General features: G+C 53.5%; 1 protein-coding gene across 1 annotated transcript in view; it reads left to right on the forward strand.

The window, feature by feature from the left end:
• ATF1 (activating transcription factor 1) overlaps positions 1-7,664 on the forward strand; it is a 450,302-nt gene that overhangs the window by 346,689 nt on the left and 95,949 nt on the right. The gene's annotated exons all lie outside the window — the stretch shown is intronic.

The following is a 7,664-nucleotide window of genomic DNA, read 5'->3' on the forward strand; positions in this document are numbered from 1 at the left end:
GACACCAATGTTGAGGCACTTCTGGCAACCCATCCCTGCTTTTCCAATGTGCAGCCTCATCTGGAATGCTGCAGTGATGTGCTTTGACTCAGGGTTTTATGGAAAACTTTTATTCCAATAGACTCAGATTTTCAAAATGAGAAATGGATATAGACAGAGAGAGAATTTTTAGGTTACATAGGATGGAGTAGTTCTTTGGAAATGTTTGGAATACAGGATGCACTGCAGTAGCACCTGAAAGTTTGACTATCCAAATATGAAGGATAAAAGAAAGGATCTCACTGCTTGCATTACAGCAGCCCGCAGACTGCTGATTGGAATCAGGGAGGAAAAATAACATGGATAAAAAATCAGACTGTGCATCAAAGACAGTGTAAAGCCTCAGCCTCTGTGCCCATGTGTGAGAGCCCCATGTGCCAGAGGGATCTGCTGTGGGATTAGTGTCCAAATGAGGCTGTGCCAGAACGTGAGGCACCTCGCAGAGCCATGGGATGGGCCATGAGGAGGAAGAGAGCAGCATTTAGGAGATGCCTCCTTGCCTTAATTAATTGTGTATGAGGTTTCCAGGGTTTAATTTAGGGTGTCACAAACATCCTCCTGGATCAGACCACGACACCTCCAGCACAGGGACCCACCTCAGGAGGCAGCAGGAGATGCTGTTTGGGCAAGTGTATGAGCAGGGAACATGTCACAGAATCATGGAATCCTGTGTTGGAAGGGACCCACCAGCCTGCGGCTGCAGAGAACTGGCAGTGACAGTGCTGTGATCTCACTCCTGAGGTGCAGCTGAGGCCTCTGAGCTCTGATCTCATTCCCCAGTTGCAGCTGAGGGCTCTGAGCTCAGCATTGATCTAAAATGGGGTTTCTGGTGCTTTGGTGAGAAGTGGTGAATTGCAGGTTGATGAGTCAACGAGATAGGAACAATTCTCCTCCAGGAAACAACCCCAGGTGTAATTATTAATCTCTTGGTAGTGCCTCTTGCTATCCAGGGATATCTGGAGTCACTCTTGGAGCTGCAGAATGGGACCACTTTGATAGGTTTATACCCAGAGGGGAGAATCCAAAGAAACATTTTCTGTCTTCACCCCTCCCTTTCTGATGTTTTACTGAGTCTCCCTCAGGCATTTCCCGAGGAGCCGGCACGGCACTGACTCTGAGTGTTGAGGCTCCTGAGCTTCCCACAGCCCAGGTCCAACACCAGCAAACAGGGTGAAGAAACCCCCAGAAAAGCCTGGGACACCCTCATGGCAGTTTTTTGGTTTTGAGGTCCCCACCCAATCCGTAAACTCCAAGTGACCCCTCCCAAGAGCACCACTGGTTTGTTTAATCAGTGATTAAACTGGAATTTTATTTCCATTTCCAAACATACTCTGTCAGTCTGCACATTCCCTTTTTGCTTTGTGATAAAACCAAGGTAACAGAAAAACACCACCGTGGAACTTCTGTGGCATGGCTTTGCTAAGGCAGGGCTGCACACCTGGGGTTCTGATGGCACAGCCTGAGCTCTTCCCTGAGCTCTCCCCTTTCTGCCTGCAGGTAACTTTAGCCAGGAGCTGCTCACTGAGGCTCTTTTATTCCTGGACAGTCAGAGCTGCTGCTTCTTCTTGGGTTACAGAATCCTTTCTTCCTCAGCCTTGGGGACTGGGAGAGACATTGGATCCAGCTGCTGAACACGGCTGATTCCTTCCCACCCATGTCAGGTTATTGCAGAGGCCACAAATGAACAGGATGGATGGATGGATTCCCTGCAGGTTGTGTGTTCCCTGTGGGACAGAGGCAGAACTGCTGAGCCCGTTCCTGGCAGCTCTTGGCTGTCCTTGGCATCCCGGCTGGAGGAGCAGGAAAATCTGAGTCCCTCGTCCTCAGCAAGGGAGCATCTCACAGCCACTCATCCATCCAGTGTTTTTGGACCTTTCTAATTAGCTCTTAGACGTGACTCTGGCAGCGTTGGGAATTCAGGAAGCACCATTCCCACTTTACAAGGGTGAAGCGAGGAACAGGAATCCAAAACTGCTGTTGAGTAACCTGAGCTGGGATTATCATCCTGGGTCCTGCCCTGCCCTCGGGGCACTATGTGCTCCTTTTTAGCCAAGACTGTCATGCTTGGATTTAAATGCCCTTGGGAAGAGGAATGAGAGATGGAGAAAGAAAGGAGAGCAGGAAGTCCTGCGGCTTTGCCAAGATCCTTGGTAACAACATATCCAAACAACTCATGAGCTTTTCCTTATTGATGGTGGGAACTGCTGTGCCTGGGAAAGGGCTGCCCAGATGAACAAATTAATGCCATTAATGTCATTTCTCCATCTCTTTTCTGGTGCTTATCAGGACATTGTGAGGCCCTTTGGACTTTTTTGCCTTTTGACTTAACTGCCTTTGAGGCACAAGTGCAGCCCTGCAGGACCATCCCAGCAGAGCTCCTGGCCAAGCAGGATGTCTCTGGTGTCTCCAGGGCCTTGCGCGGAGCCGAGGCCTTTGGAGGAGTTAAACATTAACTCCTGGCCAGCTCCATCTGTCCAAGGTCCAGGAGGAGCCATGCTGGGTCAGCCTTGCAGCTGCATTTCCTGCTCCTGCCCTTTCCTGGTGATTCACTTGCTCCTCCTCCCTGCCAGGAGGTCTGACCTGGATGGAGCAGCACGAGGTGGGACAGGGACACCTGAGCTCTCCTGAATGTACCTCTGGAGATCAGCTCCTGCTGGCTGGATGCCCTGGAGGGTTTCCTGGCTAGAATACAGTGTAGCAAGAAGGGAAAATCCTGGGTACCAACAGATCCACCTGAGATATAGAAAAATCCCCCACACTGTGTAGCCAAGCTGGTGCTCCACTGCAGGTGCCTGCTCCTGACAGGCAGCTGTGAGTCCATGTGTGCCTGTTGTTGTCCTGCTGTCCCCTGCATGGATTGTTTTATTTGATCATGTTAAATAAAAGGGTAAAACCTTTTCCCTGTGGCCATTTGAAGAGCGTGGCCCAGCAGCAGGGCAGGAGGCAGATGGGAAGAGCTGGTTTATTTGAAATTATAGCACAGTTTCTACACTCCAGCCCTGCCAAGGCTTTGGGTGTAGCCAGGGTCTGCCACAGGAGATGGATTGCTCAGGGCTGGCTGCCCCTGGAGCTGGGTTTGCCTGGCACGTTGGGATCAGACCCCGTGATGGCTCTGAGCTGCCCAAGGCACCTCTCCCACAGCGGGACTCGGTTTTGCCTGGAAAAGCCAATCAGTTACCTCAGCACCGATGGAAGTTTGTGAAAATACAATGGCACAATCTCTGCTGAGCTCAGGCCCAGAAGCAGAGCCAAGAGTTTCCCTGGCTTTGGATAAAACTTTGCTGTGGTTACCACGGGATCATGTGATGGCAGCTGATCTCTCCAACCTCCAAAGTTCTCACTCCAGGCCTCTTCTACTGCACAAAAACACCCTGAGTGTTCAAAACATCTCCCTGCTCGGGTTTATTGATAGCAGAATTATCAGCCAAGTGTTGTTGAGTAAATTGCCACTGCTGGTGTTTCTGATTCTGCCAAGGCCTTTTCCCAGCCCTCTTCCCAGCCTGCCAGCCCAGCCACAAACCTTCAGCACCCTCATTTGAAAGGATTTCTAAACAGACACAGTTTCTCCCTCCAGCCCAAGGACACCCTTTGGCCTGCTCAGCACAACATGTCACTTCTGTTGATTCTTCACATTTGGGTTCTTAGCCCAGGGAATTTAGGGGTAATCTAAGCTGGACTCTGAGCCCCTTTGAACCATGCTGATGGAGGAATGTGTGTCTAGAAATGACTTTAAAAGAACAGAAGAGCAGGAACCTGTCAGCTGGGAGCTGCTGCTCTATCCAAGATCTCTCCCCTGTGAGAAGCACAGCTCTGAATTTTCTGGGACCTTCTTCCTGCAGGATAATGCAGGGTAAGGACAGGCAGAGTCAGCTTTGCCACAGGGTTGGTCCTCTGGAGAGATGAAAGGGACGTGGTTTGGTGGCCAAATGAAAGTCGTGGCTTTAAGGAAGAATTAAAGCCAGATGTTTCCAGCAGCAGCTGAGCCCAGCCTTTTGTGTCAGAGCCACCAAAGAGGCCCTGGCAGCATCTGCTCAGCTCCATGGTGGGAACACCCTGTAATCCTGCAGGCTCTGCCACGCTGCTGGAGGCTCTGGCTGGCTGGGAGGAGGCAACAGGAGCTGAGGCAGAGATAGTGAAGCCAGCTCAATATTTATTCCTTGTCCAAAAATATTTATTCCTTGCTGATAGTGAGGATGGCAGCAGAGGTGTGGTAACCAAATTTAGCACCTTTGGACAAAACACTGGGGCCAAGAGGTGGCTGAGCCACGTTGGCATCAGCTCTGCAGGCGCAGGGCAAGATGGGAACAGGGACAGAACATCCCTCCTGAGCCAGGGACTGGCCTTGGACTCCTTGGGCAGTTGATGCACAGGTAACCAACAGATAAATCTGCTGTGCAGGGAGCTCATCAGAGTCAGGGACAATAAACAATCCCTGCCTTTATTCTGGTGTTTGTACTCAGCTGGGACTGAAGTGAGCACCCACTCCAGAGTGGATGTAACTCAGTGAAACTCCAGGAAAAGGGAAGCTGACTCCTTGTTTCAGCACAGTTGTGGAGGGAGCAGCACTTTGCACTGCGAGGGAGAGCCCAGACCTCGGCGCTGCCAGTGGGAGGTCCCAGCTCACACCCAGGAGCCATAAATCTCTCCCAGCACTGTTCCTACTGCTCCTTCACGCTCTGCCTGGTGGTTTTAACATTCACTCCTGGCTTCCTAAGGCCAAATTCCTGGTGCCCTCTGCTCTACCCCGAGGTGGAGTTTCCTCTTGCGAAACCAGTGGCTGTCCTGCTGGCTCTGAGGGCTGGGAAAGGCTCTGCTCGCTCTTCAGGTCTCTGTGTCATGGTCCTCATCTTCCTCCTGCCCTGTCCTGAGTGTTGGGATGCTCCTGCTCTAGAGGAACAGGGGAGATGCCCTTGAATCCAGCTGGATCCCTTCTGCTGGGGAATGAGGAATAAATCCATAAGCTACGCCCGAAGCAAGGAAAAGTCAATAGAGCAGAGGGAGGTTGGTGACAGGAAATCCCAGTTTTTACTGGCATCAGCTCACATCAGATAATCTGACTCTAAGAAAGAAAAGGCTCCATTTTCTGATTCCATGGAGCTGGGTGAGGGACTGCTGCAGGAAAGGAGCTTCTTGCCTTGCCCTTTGCTTGTTCTCAGACTGGGATGTCTCATTTGTGTGTCCACCAGCTCACTCTGCTCTGGAACACCCTGGCAGGAGGAACAATTGTTTCTGCCGTGATCCCAAACCCAGCTGTTGGGAGAAGGCTTAGGGAGCTCTTGGGCTGCCTGGATGGGGCTGCCCATGCCTCAGTCACAGCTGGTGACTCACAGGAAAGAACCTGCCTGGGTATAAATACAGAACCGGGTGTTTCACCTCCCAACAGGTGACAACAGGACCTGGTCGTGTCCTGGCTCGAGTGGTGTCACTCCTGCGTTTCTCCCTTGGCTGACACGGAATTGTCACCCAGCAGGAATTCTTTTCTCACTCTATGGAGAGAAAACCAGGCCTGGTTTTCCGTCCCAGCCAGTGAGGCTGGGACTGTTCCTGAGCTGGAAGTGCCCTGGTGACACTGAGCCTTTACCAGCTGGGTGTTTCCATGGAATGGGCAGAAGCAACTGCTGGGAAATGCTCTAATCTGAGCATTAGTGGTAATTTACATCCCAGCAAAGCCTGGGTCCAGGAGTCCTCAGCTCCTGTGGGATCTCAGGTGCTCAGCAGGTCTGGAAATGGGGCTAAGAACCGTTCCATGCTGTGATCCCTCCGTTGCTTTGGGAGCTCCATTTGGGCACATTCAAACTTAAGGAGCAGCTTTGGAGCTCAGGAGGTTTGTGAGCCAGGGTGATGCTTACCCTTCCCGGGGGTGGGAGTGAGGATTAAGGAGTTAATGGTTGCAAAGCGCTCTGGAGATGACAAGTGCAGGGAAGGGGATGAGAAGGAAGAAGTTCCCACTCCCACAATGGACCTATGAGAGTGTTGTTCAAATGCTCCTGGAGCTCTGGCAGCCTTGGGGGGCTGTGACCATTCCTGGAGAGCATTTTCAATGCCTGACACCCCTCAGGGGGGAGAACCTTTCCTGATATCCAACCTAACCCTCCCCTGACACAGCTCCAGCTGTTCCCTTGGCTCCTGTCCCTGGTCTCAGAGAGCACAGACCAGTGCCTGATGTGACAAACACTGATCTGACAGGGGTTTGCTCCCGTGCGGTCCCTGTGGACTGAGGTCGGGCAGCTCTTGGCAGTGAGAGGATTCAGTGTGTGAACAGTCCCCTCCCATTTATCCTGCTCCAACTTATTTATTCGATTTCTGTTTCTTTTTCTTCCACTCCTCCAGGTCTTGGAGCTGCTGCCCACGGAACAGCCAAGGGCCTGCCAGCTGGGCCCTGTTTGCTGGGCAGCTTGTGCTCTGTGTCTAATCTCCTCAATGGACCCTGATTATTCCCTGGCTCCGACTTATCCATACAGATCTGCCCAGCCCTAATTGCAGGTGATGGCGTTGGTGAGGTCCCTCACAGGGCAGGGGACCTGAGGGCTGGAATTTCCATCCTCCACCCACACCGCAGTGTTTAATTCTCTTACCAAAACCAGCCAGTTACCCCTCAGTGCACTGTAATATATTTTGTGGATGTTTCTCTAAAGCAAAGTGGTTTCAAGGTGTGTTTGCCTAGCAGGAATCCCCATAGAGCATCATTCCTGCTGCTCCCTCTGTATGTCTGGGGGGGACACCCAAGATGGGGTGTAGGACAGGATTTTGGGATCTCAGGACTTTCAGCAGGGCAGTTCAGGCCTTGCTCAGCCCTTCTGATACCTGAGCTCAGGTGTGTCACCCCCGCAGTGGGAGCGTTACCTGGGCAAGGCACAGAATGGACGATTTGGTCTCCAGCAGACTCAGCCAAGCCCTTCCCGAACAGATGAGCCGAACCAAGGGCTGCCTTCTGCAGGAGCCTGCCGTGGCTTCGTGCCCTGGCTATATCGCTGCTGTCTGGAGGAAATCCTGCTCCGGTGACATTGCCACCGGAGCCACGGCCCCTTCCCAGCACTTCCCCACCCGTTCCTGGCCGGACCGAGCCCTGGCAGCCGCTCCGGCCCCTTCCGCACCTGCGGCCGGGGGTCCGGGGAGGGTGAACGCGGGTCTGCCGGCAGGATGGGGGACAGCGGGAGGGGACAGTCCCTCGGCACCCCCGGCTCGGGGGCACCGGGCACAGGCATAGGGACTGCGGGATCGCAGCGCCGGCGCTGCCCTGTTCCGCAGTGTCCCTGCGGGATCCGCGGGGCTGGCCCGAAAACTGGGAAAATCGGGAAAAAACGGGCAGGGGCGGCCGGTGGGGTCGCAGCGGGGTCTGACCGTGCCGGTGTGTGCGGTTTGTTGGAAGCATAAAGGATTATGAGTTCTTTAATTAGAAAAAACAACCAACGAACCAAAACCACCCCCCAAAACCCCAAATCCGAGAATTTTCCACAAGGCGGCTCACGGCCCTTCCACTCCCTCCGCGGGGGACGCCGCATCCCCCGCGTGGCGCTGCAGCCACCGCGCCCTCTGGCGGCGCCCGGCGGGGCGGCCGCACCCCCCCCCCCTCCGCGCGGGAATGGTCCGTCCCGGCCGTGCCCCGGACGCGCTCGGTGCGCCCG

This window comes from Camarhynchus parvulus, chromosome 29 (genome assembly GCF_901933205.1).
Source record: "Camarhynchus parvulus chromosome 29, STF_HiC, whole genome shotgun sequence".
Taxonomy (NCBI): domain Eukaryota; kingdom Metazoa; phylum Chordata; class Aves; order Passeriformes; family Thraupidae; genus Camarhynchus; species Camarhynchus parvulus.